This window comes from Piliocolobus tephrosceles, chromosome 5 (assembly GCF_002776525.5).
Source record: "Piliocolobus tephrosceles isolate RC106 chromosome 5, ASM277652v3, whole genome shotgun sequence".
In the NCBI taxonomy this organism is placed as follows: domain Eukaryota; kingdom Metazoa; phylum Chordata; class Mammalia; order Primates; family Cercopithecidae; genus Piliocolobus; species Piliocolobus tephrosceles.
Genome location: NC_045438.1, coordinates 856,014 through 871,246, shown reverse-complemented (window position 1 = coordinate 871,246; position 15,233 = coordinate 856,014). Strand labels below are relative to the sequence as shown.

The following is a 15,233-nucleotide window of genomic DNA, read 5'->3' as shown; positions in this document are numbered from 1 at the left end:
AAATAACAATGAACAAATTAAGAACAAAATCATTGTTCTGGAGTGGTTGTCCCAGAAACGCACTGACTACAGCTGATTAGGGTCCCTACAGAAACTAAGGATGCCAAGGACAGAATAACTGTGCTGGGATGTGCTAATGCAGTAGGCACACATAAGTATCAATTTTCTACAACAGGCAAAAGCTTATGGCCTCACTGTTTTCAAAGAGGGAATTTTTTATCAGTCCATTATTATGCTAACAAAAAGGCATAAATCAACAGGGACATCTTTTATGATTAGTTTTACTAACATTTTGTTCCAGCAAATTGTGCTTACTGCAGGGAAGCTGAACTGTATGATGACCACAAGATTTTGTTATTTTTGACTCTGCTCGTCCTACATGTGAAATTCTCATAAAAATAATGTTTATGTTATATACTTCTGCCCAACTATGACTTCATTAATTTAGCCCTGTGATTTGTGTACCCTTAGATTTACGAAGAGTAAATATAAAATCACTTTCTTGAACAGCATGTGAGTGGCAGTGAACAGTGGCATGAATGTGAAAAATTAAAAAAAAAAATTAGCATGAAGAACGCCTTCTATTCTATTGCCAATGCTTGCCTCACGGTGACCAAAGACACAGTCGTGTGTACCTGGCACAACCTCTGGCCTGAAACTCATGTTTAGGGATGATGATGAACAAGATGATGGCTTTAAAGGATTCCGTATGTCAAGTGAGAAGGAAATAATGTCTTACCTCCTTACATACGGAAAAAAAGATTTTCAGAGTCCATCAATAAGCTGGAGGAAGTGAATACTGAAGTTTTTAACATCAGTAATGAGGCTTCAGTTGTTCATTCACTGAGTGGTGGTGAAATAGCCACAAGGTTCTGAATCAAAATGATTGTGATAATGGTGATGATGAAGATGGTATTAAAACTGTAGAGAAAGTGTCTGTAAGTGATGTGGTAAAAATGTGTGATGTGCTTATTGAAAGACTAGAGCAGTGTGCCTTCTTTTGCATTATTTTATTTTATTTTATTTATATTTGTAGAGATGGGATCTCACTTTATTATTTCCCAGGCTGGTCTCAAATTTTGGGCCTCAAATGATCCTCCTGTCTTGGCTTCCCAAAGTGCTGGTATTATACGCATGAGCCACCACACCAGGCCCAGCATTCATTCTTCTTTTTCTTCCTTTCTGTCTTGTCTTTTAAAAAATTTTTCCCACAAACAGTCATTCCCAACCACTGTGCATTCTTAACAGAACAAGAAATCATGTCAGTTTATAAAGTCAAAGAGAGACTTCTAAAACAAGAATGTTGTTAATGAAGTAGATGACTGCAGGAAACATCTACTGGAGAGAAAAAAAAAAAAGCCATTCGGCAAAATGCCTCATTATCCATAGATAATTAAATTCACGGTCCCTTAACAGCTTCTGATGTTTATTCTCACCTAAAAAATAAAATCCAGTGTGCAGTATCCTTTTCATCAAAACACAGCATCATGGGTGGAGACTGAAAGCCTGCCATTGTCGACTGTTGCTGCTTAACAGCTGATACAGGTATTCTGCTGATGCCGCTGTGCTGCTTAGTTTCCCAGGACATATTGTTTTTTCACTGTGTTAATAGTATGTCATATTTTTCACTGTTAACTAATTATGTGTGAGTAAGTGTAAGAAAATAATTGCTTATCAGTAGCATATAAATTCAGCATCAGGAATGATGGTGATGCCAAAGAACCATAGATTGTCTATGAGTGGCTGAGATAGTGACACTGGTGCTAGACAGGTTCAGTGTGTACAAACTTTGTTTTATGTGTGAAATTACTAAAATACTGTGAAAATTACCTCCAAGCTTTGTGTATAAGGTACATATGAAACATAAATGTTCTATTTAGACTTGGGTCCCGTCTCCAAGATATCTCACTATAAATATGCAAATATTCCAAAACCTGAAAAAAGCCAAAATATCTAATATTTCTGCTTCCAAGCGCTTCACATGAGAATTACTATATATATTTATCCTGTTGCGACAGTTAATACTGAGTGTCAGCTTGACTGGACTGAAGGATGCGATATTGATCCTGGTGTGTCTGTGAGGGTGTTGCCAAAGGAGACTAACATTTGAGTCAGTGGGCTGGGGAAGGCAGACCCACCCTTAATCAGGTGGGCACCATCTGCTGCCAGCCTATATGAAGCAGGCATAAAAACGCAAAGTCACAAAATGGGACCCCGCTGGAAAGGTCCAGAAGATATACCCTTGACCAATGCCTTCCGAAATAGATTTGTGAGGGCAACACCTGCATCTTTGAAGAACCCTGTAATTGCTCTTCTCTGTACGTCAGATCTAATGGTGGAAACTGTAGTCACTCAACTACAAAATTTAAATATAAAGGGAATAACTGGATCCCAAGGTGACAGGGGCCAAGTGACAGCACTCAGTGATCAAAGGCAAGTTGGGCAAAGCTCCTGTAATGGACAGCAGTGGCAAAGCAGCAATCAGAATAGTCTGACTCGTGGAGACCTCTGGCATTGGGTAATTAATCAGTGTTTCTAGAAGTGAAATTGAGAGTTCCAACTCAACTCTCCTGAGTCTCCAGCTTACTACAAGAGAGCCAGTCTGAGTCCCAAAACTGAAGAACTTGGGAGTCTGATGTTCAAGGGCAGGAAGCATCCAGCTGGGGAGAAAAATTTAGGCTGAGAAGCTAGGCCCATCTCGTCACTTCACATTTTTCTGCCTGCTTTGTATTGACTCATGGCTGATTAGATGGTGCCTACCTGATTAAGGGTGGGTCTGCTTTCCCCAGCCGACTGACTCAAATGTAAATCTCCTTTGGCAACACCCTCACAGACACACCCAGGATCAATATTGCATCCTTCAATCCAATCAAGTTGACACTCAGTATTAACCATCACAAGTCCACCCCTTGTCAACCAGAACCCATACACATCTCCTGAGATCATACATAATCTTCAAATAAAGACAATAATAAGGTCATAATTATACCTAACGTAATACAACTATCCTTCATACAACTGGAAATGCACCAATTCCCAACCCAAATAATATTGCATAAAGTTAACAATATTTATATGCTGATACGAAGTCAATTAATCACATGTCACATGATAAAGGAGAAGAAAATAAAATGAAGATATTTTCTTAGTACAAATGTATACATACACAAACATGTTTTTAACAAAAGAAGCAGGAAATACTCATGACAATTACAGTCCTCATTTCAGCAGCTGGTCACGTGGTCGTAGCTGATATTGATTATTACCTTCTTCTATTACCCATTCTGTATTCCTTTTGCCTTCAGCAAGCACCACAGCAGGTCTTATTTTTTTCCTATTGGAGTGACCCAGACTTTCATTACTGAGAGGTAATGAAAGTAGTCCTGCCTGCATGGGGCTGTTGTAGTTTCCCATTGACCTTAATCACAGGGCATGGTAATGCTAGGAGACACCCTAAGAGGTCTCTTGTATTCCATTCATACTCTTCCAAACCTCCGTTATAGAGTAGTAGACTGATTTCATTTTGATAGTCCGGGTCAATCACCCCAGCCAACACCGTAACTCCTTTCTTAACCTGTTGACTTAAAGGCAGGAGGAGCCCGAAGTGTCCAGATGGTAATCTTAACTTCTAGTTTAATGGAATTGTTGTTGTGTCTCCTGGTGGCCACATTCTTTCCTCTGGAATTAAGACCTTTAGGCCAGTAGAATTTAATGTCATGGGAACAAGAAGCAAAAATTTTGCTAGTGGATTACTAGGGGTGATGATATGTGGCTCCACTTCCACTTGCACCCCTTGATTCCTGGACCTGTGAGTCCTGGCTTTGGAGAAACAGTACCATATATTGGACACTGTTTTGGAGCATACATGTCCTTCTGGAAAACTTTGCCCCAGACTTGCAAAGTATTGTCACCTAGTTGATATTGTAATTGTGATTTCAAAAGTCCATTCCACTATTCTATCAATCCAGCCTCCTCAGGATGATGGGGAACATGGTAAAACCAGTGGATTCCATGAGCATGAGCCCGCTGCTGCACTTCTTTAGCTGTAAAGTGAGTGCCTTGGTCAGAGGCAATGCTGTGTGGAATACCATGATGGATATTCCACATGGATAAGGCATTCCATGAGTCCACAGATGCTAGTCTTGGAAGAAGCATTGCATGCAGGATAGGTAAACCCATATCCAGGGTAAGTGTCTATTCCAGTGAGGACAAACCTCTGCCCTCTCCATGATGGAAGAGGTCAAATATAATGAACCTGCCACCAGGTAGCTGGCTGATCACCCCAGGCAATAGTGCCATATCGAGGGCTCACTTTTGGTCTCTGCTGCTGGCTAATTGGGCACTCAGTCATGGTCATAGCCAGGTCAGCCATGGTGAGTGGAAGTCCATGTTGCTGAGTCCATGTGTAACCTCCATCCCTGCCACTATGGCCACTTTGTTCATGGGCCCATTGGGTGATGACAGGGGTAGCTGAGGAAAGGGCCTGAGTGATGTCCATAAAACAGGTCAAATTTGTTTGGCTTAGGAAAAAACTGAGGTAAGTTTTTTTTTTTTTCTTAAGTTAAGGTTATAACATCCATGTATTTTTCTTTATTGCTTTTAAAGTCCTTGTGACAGTGAGTTACAGGGCTTTGACTCCCAGGTCTAAAAAAGACATTAAGTCTTGCTAAATCTTAAAAACTGACAGCAATTAAAGCCTCATCTTCAGGCCCAGTAGAAGATGCCAATCAAAATAAACTGCATTCCTGAGACACAGGGCCAGAAATTAAAGCTATTCAACTCATCAACCCAGGGAGTATGACAGAAGAGGTAGGCATGTGAGATTGTAAAGGCTGATTTTGAGAGATAAAATAAGTTCAGTTTCTCTATAAACATAACCACTAATATAAAAGGCACACAGGTGCAAGACCAACTTATGGGCCCTGTGTCAGATTAACAAGGTTCTTTTGAAGTATTAACCAACACTTCAATAAAGCCTACAAAGGCTATAAAAGGCTTATGGAAGTTATATCTTATGGTCAAGATTAAAATTTTATAGATTGTTTATATAAAATTTTGAAACGCAAATTTAATTGGCTTCATGCTGCTTTCATTAGGGCTTATTGTTTAGAAAATTAAGTCTCCTATCTCAAAGAATGAAGGCTTTTGCTTTTTTTGAAATCCTTGAGTGATTAAGTTGGTTAAATGGATGACTTATTTGACAGTGACCTGTGATCCTATGTTGTGATAGCAAGTGTTTTAAGCCTTTGATATTTGACAAACTTTCCAAAATCAAATTATAAATTATGTCCTTTTTTGACCTAATTAATCCTTTAAGATATTAGGTTCCCTAAAGTCCAAAAATAACATATTTAGTTTATTTGTTATACAAATTACACAGGAAGCATTGTCAAATATGAAATGGTGTTTGGCTTTCTTTGGGCTGTATTTGTATAAATATGTTATTGGTATGTGTTCCAAAATTATGGGAAACTCCTATAATTCTGATATGACTTGGTGTATGTTATCAGTAAGAATTATAATTGTTATATTAAATTATTGTGTGCCACAGAGGTAACACATTTCCTTGTCAATAGTGTCTTTGACTGTGGCTGCCCTAAAACTTTTTGTCATCCACAGATAATTGTTGTCTTGTTTTGGTCCTCTTTAGAAGGTGGTTTTATAATCAGCTATAAAACTTTAACAGGTGCTCTTGAATGTAGGTTTCAGATAAGACTGGAGATTGTGACATCAGAACAGAGGAAAAATTTTCAGGATTCATGGATAGATGAAATGTTCATGAATATCAAGGAGAATAGGAATTAAGTGTGTGGACTGAAGTAATAGACTAAAGTAATATTTTTGACCTTTTGTTTAAAACATTGCTTATTTTTTTTTTTTTTTTTTTCAGAGTCAAGGAAACCTTTCTTTTGAGCTATTTAAAGCTTTTAACAATTAAATAAAGTCTACTTCTGTGAACAAAATTTGGAGCATATTTATTTCTCTCTACCTGATTTCTCTATAATTTAGAAACTATTTGTGACTATTTTTAATTTATGGTAATATAGTTATGTTCATAAATGTAATGAGTCTGTTTTCATTTGTAAAAAGACACAATTGGAGAAAGTGCTTATTTTTCCAAGGCTCTGACTGAAGTAATGTGTTTTCCTTTAAGAAATCAAACTTGACTTATACAGCCAATAAAAGCCCCGTGGGAAAACTGGCCACATACCTTGTCTACACAGTGCCTGTACAGGGTTCCTGACCTGTGATAAGTAAAGAATGCCACTTTCTGACAAGTTCAGGAGCCCCAAGTTATCTTGGGACCTCAAGAGGAGGGGAATTCACCCAACTCATAGGTATTTGGTGGTACAAATCCATGGCTGGGCTTGGTTTTAAGAAAGTCTTATCTGAGATTCCTTCTGTGGAACAAAGTTCCATAAAAACCAATTTTAAAAGCCTATGTGAAAAGTAATTATTCTTGCTGCACTTTATACACATCATCTGGCCAAGTATAATAAAGCAAATTGGCCCTAACATGATTTGTCTTTAGTAAAAATGGGAAACTGGAGGGAGAAAAATTTTGTTTCAAAAACTGTAGTACACCTGTTGTTAGATTCTAGTCTTGCCTAATGTTTTTCAAATTTTATTCTTTTCTACAGTTTGGAATGAATTCTAATTTTTCCTGGCTACATAACTCCAGAATAATATTTTCAATTTTTTCTTCTTTCTTTTCCTTTTCCCTCCATTTTTCCTAATTTGAAATCACTGAAAATTAAACTGTGTTTTATTAAAGTCCTGAAAACTGAAGCTAGACAACTTAAACTTTAGAAGAAAATAACAGCAACCTAATGACATACATAAGCCACTTTCATACCTGCCTGCTGATGTATGGAAATTAGAGTAATGTGGCCTATATCAGTTTTCGATTTTCCAGGATTGTTCTTTTGTTTGTTGTTGTTTTTCTCCCTTCCTTCCCCTATTTTGTCTTCATAGGATATGAGACTTCACAAGCTGCTAAAATGAGCTTTCCTAATAACTCAGAACTTACCTGTTTAGGAATAGACCATTCTAGCAATAAGAGATCAGACAGAAGCTGAGACCAGAAATTCATTTTCTTCTAAACTGCTTTCTCCAAAAAATTTTTTTAAAAAAAGGGGGAAATTATGAAAGGAAAATAAATATTGGGGCCCCCAAATCACTATGCTAAAGGGAAAAGTCAAACTGGGAACTGCTTAGGGTCAAGGAAACTTTTCTTTTGAGCTATTAACAGCTTTAACAATGAAGTAAAGTACGCTCCTGTGAACCAAATTTTTTTCAAATGAAGAGACTCGTATGCAAATAACTATATTGCCATAAGTTAAGAATACTCACAAATAGTTTCCAAATTCTGAAGAAATCAGGTAGAGAGAAACAAATATGCTCCAAATTTTGTTTATAGGAGTATATTTTACTTAATCGTTAAAAGCAGTCAGTAGCTGAAAAGAAAAGTTTCCTTGGCTGAAACAGGGCCAATAGCTTTTGACTGTTGACTTATTCTATTCAAAGTCATCCCTCCATTCACTGAGATAAATGCATGTCTGGTTGCCTCCTTTGGAAAAGCTAATCAGAAACTCAAAAGAATGCAACCATTTGCCTCTCACCTACCTGTGACATGGAAGCCCCCCTGCTTCTGGTTGTCTGACCTTTCTGTATGAAACAAATGTACATCTTACATATATTGATTTATGTCTCATGTCTTCCTATAAAGTATGAAACCAAGCTGTGCCCCAACCACTTTGGACACATGTCATCAGGACCTTCTGAGGGTGTGTCATGCATGCATGTCCTCAACCTTAGCAAAATAAACCTCCAAGATTAACGGACCTCTCTCAGTTATTAGGGCTTCAAAAAACCTATATGATACAGAAGAAATAAGAAAAAGGATAGTCAATATCTAGATGAAAATGCATAGGTGATACATGAAAATATAGGCTAATGAGGGAATTAGGAATAGGAAGAGAGTGCAAGCATGGTGGGTGAGAAGGATGGGTGCATGAAATATGGGTCGGTATAAGCAGTACAGAATTATTTATATCCAGCTACCTTCTTCTTGGGGGACAATTTCTGACAAACAGTTATTACTTTGAATCAATCTATCCTTGATAGAATTTATAAGGTTTTTCTTTCCTTTTGAATTCTCAGCATGTAAAAATTGTATTAAAGTCTTCTATTTTGTCAGGTACAAAAGGTTGCTTGAATTTTCCATTGCAGACTAGAAATCATGAACCTTAGAAGCCTGGGCTCACATGCTAGGATTCTTCCTTCCTGGGGATCCCTTTATATTTAATTTGCTTCATTAGTTGTTGCTGCAGTGAGAATTGGTGAGTAATAATACTGACCTTGTAGGATTTTTGTCAAGACAGGAGCACCTTACATAACAGCAGGCACGTAGAAAATAGTCAACAATGGCCGGGCGCGGTGGCTCAAGCCTGTAATCCCAGCACTTTGGGAGGCCGAGACGGGCGGATCACGAGGTCAGGAGATCGAGACCATCCTGGCTAACACGGTGAAACCCCGTCTCTACTAAAAATACAAAAAAAAACTAGCCGGGCGAGGTGGCGGGCGCCTGTAGTCCCAGCTACTCGGGAGGCTGAGGCAGGAGAATGGTGTAAACCCGGGAGGCGGAGCTTGCAGTGAGCTGAGATCCGGCCACTGCACTCCAGCCTGGGCGACAGAGCAAGACTCCGTCTCAAAAAAAAAAAAAAAAGAAAATAATCAACAAAGGGCAACTGGGAGAAGTTATTACTTGTAAGGTGACCAATAACAGGATATAAGAGAACACTATGAAATGACTCAACACACCTTGGCTTTACTTCTTTACTACAGAAAAAAAGAAAAGAAAGAAAGAACACAGGAAGAACAAGTGCTTCCTTGCTAGGAAGTAAGTTATAACGGTCACAAACACTATGTCTGCTATGCTCTGCTCTGTGAAGAATAATTTTTTTTCTTCTTTTCAAAAACATCTCTTAAATGTTAACAGTGTTCTTCTCTTCTTATGCACACATATCAATGGGAAATTCATACTTAGAAAAACTGGCTCCTTTGTGATACGAAGAGTCAAACTTTTGACTCTAGTATATGAGTCATTGGAGGATGACCTTAAATTTAATGAAGGCAGAGATAGGAAGAAATTAAGAAATTTATTAACTACAAAAATGACCTACTTTCTGGTTTTACATGCCTTGGCATAATATATTAACCTATTTTCTAGAATGCATTGCTTATTGAACTTAATTGTTAAAAGCTGTATCACTAGCTGTGTCACTACTGTTAAAGTGATACTGTTAAAAATAGTATCACTACTATTAGGACATTGATTCCTAAGTAATCTGTACTCCTATTTGCAACATCACTGTAAAACCTTGGATAATCACTTACTACCTCTGACCATTAGTTTCTTGTCTGAAACTTAGAAATAAGAATACTTATCTAACAGTGTTATTGGGGATACTAAATTAAATACAAATTTTAAAAATATTGAGCATTGTTTTGCATGTCCATAAGTGTTTGAAAATGAGATGATAGCCTAAAGTTCTGTTAACTTTCCTGGATTCTAATTTAGTAGATTGTCAAGAATACAATTCAATGGAACATTTAATATTTTGTCTCCATGATGGTAAAGTCAAACAATTATATTTCTTTAATAAACTTCTATAAGATATGTTTATTTATTGCTTTGGGAGATACAATCCTGTTTTTAATTTTGAAGTCTTGAAAAAACTAAAATAAACAAAGGATTTTGAAGAGAAATCATGATTAAGGAGATAATAACATGAAAAAGAAAATAAGATATTTTATTTATGAAGTAAATTTAAGAGTAAATGCAGATCATTTTAAACCCTGACCTACAGAAGTATAACAAGTATTTGTAGGGAAGAAATATTTTGACAACGTATAAAGCAGTAAGACGAGTTTCTTTTCTGTCACATAAATGCGAAAAGTCTTGCAAAAGTCTTCTGATGATGAGAATCACAGTATAAAGCTGGGTGGAAACCAAGGACATACTCTACTCCAGGAATAGTAGACTTTATCTTTCGATATCTCTCCTGTCCCTGACTGTTGCAATGAGGTGTTGAGTACTAGCTAGCTATATAGAGGAGGTTAGGAGGTTGGGGCAAAGAATTTATTTAAAAAGATACTCTATTGAAAGTCTTGGGTCATTACCCCAATCGGTAAAAAATGCATTAAACTCATCTATGCTGGCATCAATATAGTTTGAAAAAATGTAGATTACCAGGCTGATTCGATTCACTAGGAAGCATTGAGTAAACACCTGTGTGTGGCACTAGACAAAGAAAACTAAATAGAAATGTCCTGCTTCAAGGGTATAATTATAGGCGATTTTTATAAAGGCATTGATACATTCAGGAAGTCCACAAAAGCCTGCTGATTCCAGTTTTCCTAAAGTGTGAGAGGATTCAGGAAATAAGCTACTATACCCTATAAAGTTAGAAGGACCTTAAGACATCCAGTGAGACTGCCAGTTGAGGACTCTGGTTCAGATCGAAAAGATCTGGCAGAAACTGACTGCTAAAAAAGGGACTGTTGAGGCTCTTTTTCGAATCCATGTTTGAGAGGGCAAATGATAAGCACCCCCTTTGGCTCAAAGGGGAGAGGCAGAGTCCAGGATGTTTAACATTCATTAGGCACTAGATACGGAACAGACCATGTAAGAGATGCATATTTATTCATGTGAACGAAGTAGGTAATGTCTTAAACATGCTACATAATTTGAAACACGTTGAAGACAGTTTTTGAAAGAATGTTTGATTTAATAAATGCTAACAAAAAGGAGTATCTTCAAATGGGGGAGGGGTGGAGGAAGAAGGCATATTTTCCTTTGTGTTCTTATGTTTCTCTAGGATCACAGAGGAGTTATGTTTTAAAGATATGCAACATAAATTTTTTTCTGTGACTTCTTAAACTGAAACAGGAAAATGAACTTCAAAGAATTTCAAAGCAGAGAATGAGGTATTAAGATACAATGAGTTTCTATTGCTGTTTGTTTCCAAGTATGTAATGCAAACTGCATCAGCACCATGGAAGAGGTCCTTCTTAAGAAATCTGCTAGCACATTTGTTTTTCAAATAGGTAAATTGTCTGACTGTTCTTAGATACATTTATTCAATAATGGAAGTGGAAAATCTTGAATCATTTCTTTTTATACAGGCATATTTCTCAGCAGTTTGAAAGGACTGTTTTAACCTTGCAAATATGACCTTAGTTTTCCAAATAACCATAAAATTATTTTTTCTTTGCTGTCACTCATAATTACTTGCAGAGAATAAAATAATTGTTCAGTTTGTTATTGCTTCTTAAAACTACAAAATAAAAGTGTCTAGATCATTTTAGTTCAGAGATGTTACAACTCTGATAGCTTTGATTATTCTCTCCTAAAAGTCAGTCAATTGAAAATTATGGAGCTCAAGTCAGTAAAAGTATTTCCATGAGTAGTGAATTTTGCTTCAGGAGATGAAACGCCAGTACTTCCATAAAGAAAAGTAATATGAATCAATACCTGTGGTGCAGGTGTGCTTGGCAGGCAGTGATATATAACACCACATGGTGTCCAAGTTCTAGAACCCCTTATGAGAAGAGTGGCTGATGATACAGAACAAACCTCATGCAGAGATTGCTACTTAGTAACATGCTGAGCCATTATCTTGGCTGGGGATTTCTATGAACCAGAGTGACCCAGGAGGTGACACAGTTCAGTGCATGTGGAGTCCTAGATGATAACTGTTCAACCTGGTCAGCTGTTCAGGCTCCACCCAAAGACCTGCTGAATCAGAACCTGAATCAGCAATTGATGTTTTCACAAGCCCTCTAGGTGATTCTGTTGCAACTAAAGTTTGAGAACCACTGCCCTAGACAGAAGCACAGAGAAGGAGCATTTAATTCATCCTTGGGCAGTCAGGGAGGCTTCAAAAAAGAGTCATTAATTTTGATAGAAATTTTTGAAGGATGAGAGGAAGATCAGAATGACTGCAATACAAAGAGCAAGCATTTAGGAAAACATAGAGAGAGAATTTGTCCTACAAAAGATGTAGTTATGAAAATGGAATATTAAGTGTGTAGGCAAAATAGTGGGAAAGATGAAAAATTGTTGCAGACTTTGTGTGCCATGAGAAGTATTGGCATCTTTGAAGAGCCACTTAAAGTAAGTGGAGTAGATGGTTGAAAGAGATCACAGAGGAAGGAGGTTGTAAAAGCCAACATAGAATTACAAAAGAGAGAATGGATTCAACAGTTTCTTGTGAGGTATATAATTAGCAGTGTTTGGTTTTTGATGGAAAGAAGAAGAAAGGGAATAACAGGATAAGAACCAGTTTTCCTAGATGGAGGAGAAGAGGAAGGTATTGTCACCAAATGAGATATGAAATCAAGAGGAGAATATGTGTGCAGTGCATGCACATGCACTCATTTAGACATACTGAGTTTGCAAATGCTATAGGACCTCTTAAGGTTGATGTTCATTAGGAGACTAAATTTTATGTCTTAAGTCCTAAAGAGAGTGTAGGTTGTAGGTTATACAAGTCATGAGAAAGGGCAGGATTCCTTAGGACTGCAATATGAAGCTATAGAAATTTTGTTTTCCTTAACTACTTTTAGCTCATGGATCCTCTTCATGATCTGAAGGAACTATTGAACCTCCTCCCAGAGAAAGGCACTCACAGGTAAAACTCTGCCTCCAATCTCTGTGTTTATGGACCTCCGAGTGAAGCTCATCCTTTCATATCTAAGGACCCAGATGAAGAATACTTGATGTGTAGTTCCGGTTGCCATGTGGTTTCAGAAGCCTTAGAAATCATGATTAAAATAGTACTAGATTGAGGTTGTGTAAGATAATGCTCAATACAAGTTAGATAACAATAGCAAAATAAGTGTTAAGTATTTCAATTTTCCAAAAATGAACCTGAACCTTCTCATTTCCCTCTTTCTTTAATCTCTCCACACTATATGCCATATTCCAGCTAGGAGAAACAAAAAAACAAAAAAACAAACAACAAGAAACAAAATAAAGCAAAACATATTCATAATCCCTCTGTCCATAAAATCCAAATCGCTTTGCTCTACATCCTTAAGCTGGCTTTGTTTCTTACGTATTAGATTTGGGGATAGTATTGTCTGGTATATATTTTCCTGCAGTATATAGAGGAAAGGTCATGGGCAAATTCATGCTATTTGAAACCATGATTTTGAATCTAGGCTGTGTAATTTGTGAATTATATTACCTAAACTTTAGTATCTTGGTTTCTGAAACTCAGTTTTTTTCATCTATAAAAAGGGTTAATGACTCCTATTTGGGAGACTAGCAAATTGAGATTAATAAATTTAGATTTTGCAGGAACATTAAGTAGAGTGCACTGTAGACAGCACGTCTTCTCCTAAATCTTAATCAAGGCCAGGATCTGAGAGAAGTGCTCATGAGAATTGATAAAACATTATTAGGTTGCTGAACCATTCCAGGACATTTACAAAAATGAAGAAAGAAAATACCTACCAGCTCTCTTCTCAGGGAACATGTTTGTCTTTGGTTGGAAGGAAATACTTTGATAAGCCGCTCGGAGTGTGAGGTGAGACGCCTCCTTCCCCCAAGGAGTATTTTGAATAAAAACAGATGGTCATTAAACTGCCTTCCTCAGAGGGTGGGTCCAACATAAAAGAGGAGCTTTAATTTGGAAAGTAGGTTTTGCAGAGCAGAGCTGAGGCCCCATCACTGGCTTTAACCTACCCTACCCTGCCCCCCTGAGACTAACAGCTTCTTCTCTAAATAAATGTTAAATACAAAATTTTAAACCTATGGAATTAATATTATGCAAATTGGCTGACCACCCTGCATTTCTGAGTGCTTGTTCCCATAGTCTTAATGTGGCTAAAATATTGGGGTGAAGTTAGTTGTGGGAGTTCAGTTGAAATAGAGAGCATAGATTTCTTGTATATGACCACATAGGTTTCTCCCCAGATGGTGAAATTGATTTGTCGTGCTTTGTTGAAGCAATATTCTAGGGCTTGCTCTGATTTTATTGTGAATCTTGAAAGCATTGACATCATGTTCCTAGAAAACGTTAGGGACCTTAAGAACTCTTAAGAAGTGAGGGTGACAAGACAGGTGGGTTTGGTTGTGCTAAAGTAGTCCTATCTGTGATTGGTTCTAATTTTTATAATTCTGAATAGAATCTTTTTGTGAGAAAAAAAGGTGTAAGGTTTAAAATGTTTGAAAATCCACTTGAAAAATTTGTGAGGTTTACACTCCTGTGGAACGAACAAAAACCATAACATAATTTTCACAATTTACATCATTGATTTCACATATTTATATTTGTTTTAGCTCGTTTTTGAAAGTTTAATTGCCCCTTCAGCTCTCTCCCTCCACAGGCCTTACCTATGATAGCTTCCTCTGCAACAAGTAAACAACAAAGTCCTGCCTCCTTTTTACAGATTGTGTGGCAAATGCATGAAATTACAGAGTGTAGTGTTGGCTTTCATTTTTTTGAACTCTTTTCTGAGTTTTTGGTTAGCTTTTCTCTGTAGTTAATTCTTCCCCTAAAGTTAGAGTGAACATCAATATTTTACCAGTTACTTTCACGTCTCATCTGTCTTCCTGCTTTTCTGACTAAATCCCACTTCGTGTCTGACCAAGCCACGTGGCTGTGATGGAGGGGAAAGGACTACTCTTCTCCATGTGAAGGATGAGACCCAGAGTGAAATGCACAAATGACAGAGTGGAACTTCCATTTCTGGGAGGACCAATGGATGTAAAAAAAGGAGATATTCCTTGATTCTTTTTTTCTTTCAAAGGAAGATAGACATGTTTAACTTATGAAAGAGAACATGGATAGGTTTCAAAACAAGAGATTTGTTACGTTTACTATAGATTCACTACAAAAGGTGACAAACTACCAACTGTAAAATGGGGCTTAAATCTTTGGTGATCAGAACATCATCTCAGGAAAAGTATGCTGTGGAATGTGTGCTATTAAACCCTCTCACAAATCACTGTGAAGATAAGAACTTGAAGGAATATAAGACACATTGTAGTATATGGCTTCTAAATTTACTACACTCTTATCCTTCAAAGTTCTTTGAATGAACTTTAGAACTGTTTTTGAATTAGTGCCTGTGACAAGAGGTACCATGGGCCAACGTATTTTCCTTTTAATTAGGGAACACACATAATTTAGAGAAATAAAGGTGAATCTTAGAAACTC

At 37.2% G+C, this 15,233-nt stretch overlaps 1 pseudogene; it reads right to left on the bottom strand.

Annotated features, from left to right (window-relative positions):
* The window catches only part of LOC111530093, a 32,544-nt pseudogene that overhangs the window by 13,976 nt on the left and 3,335 nt on the right, over positions 1–15,233 (bottom strand).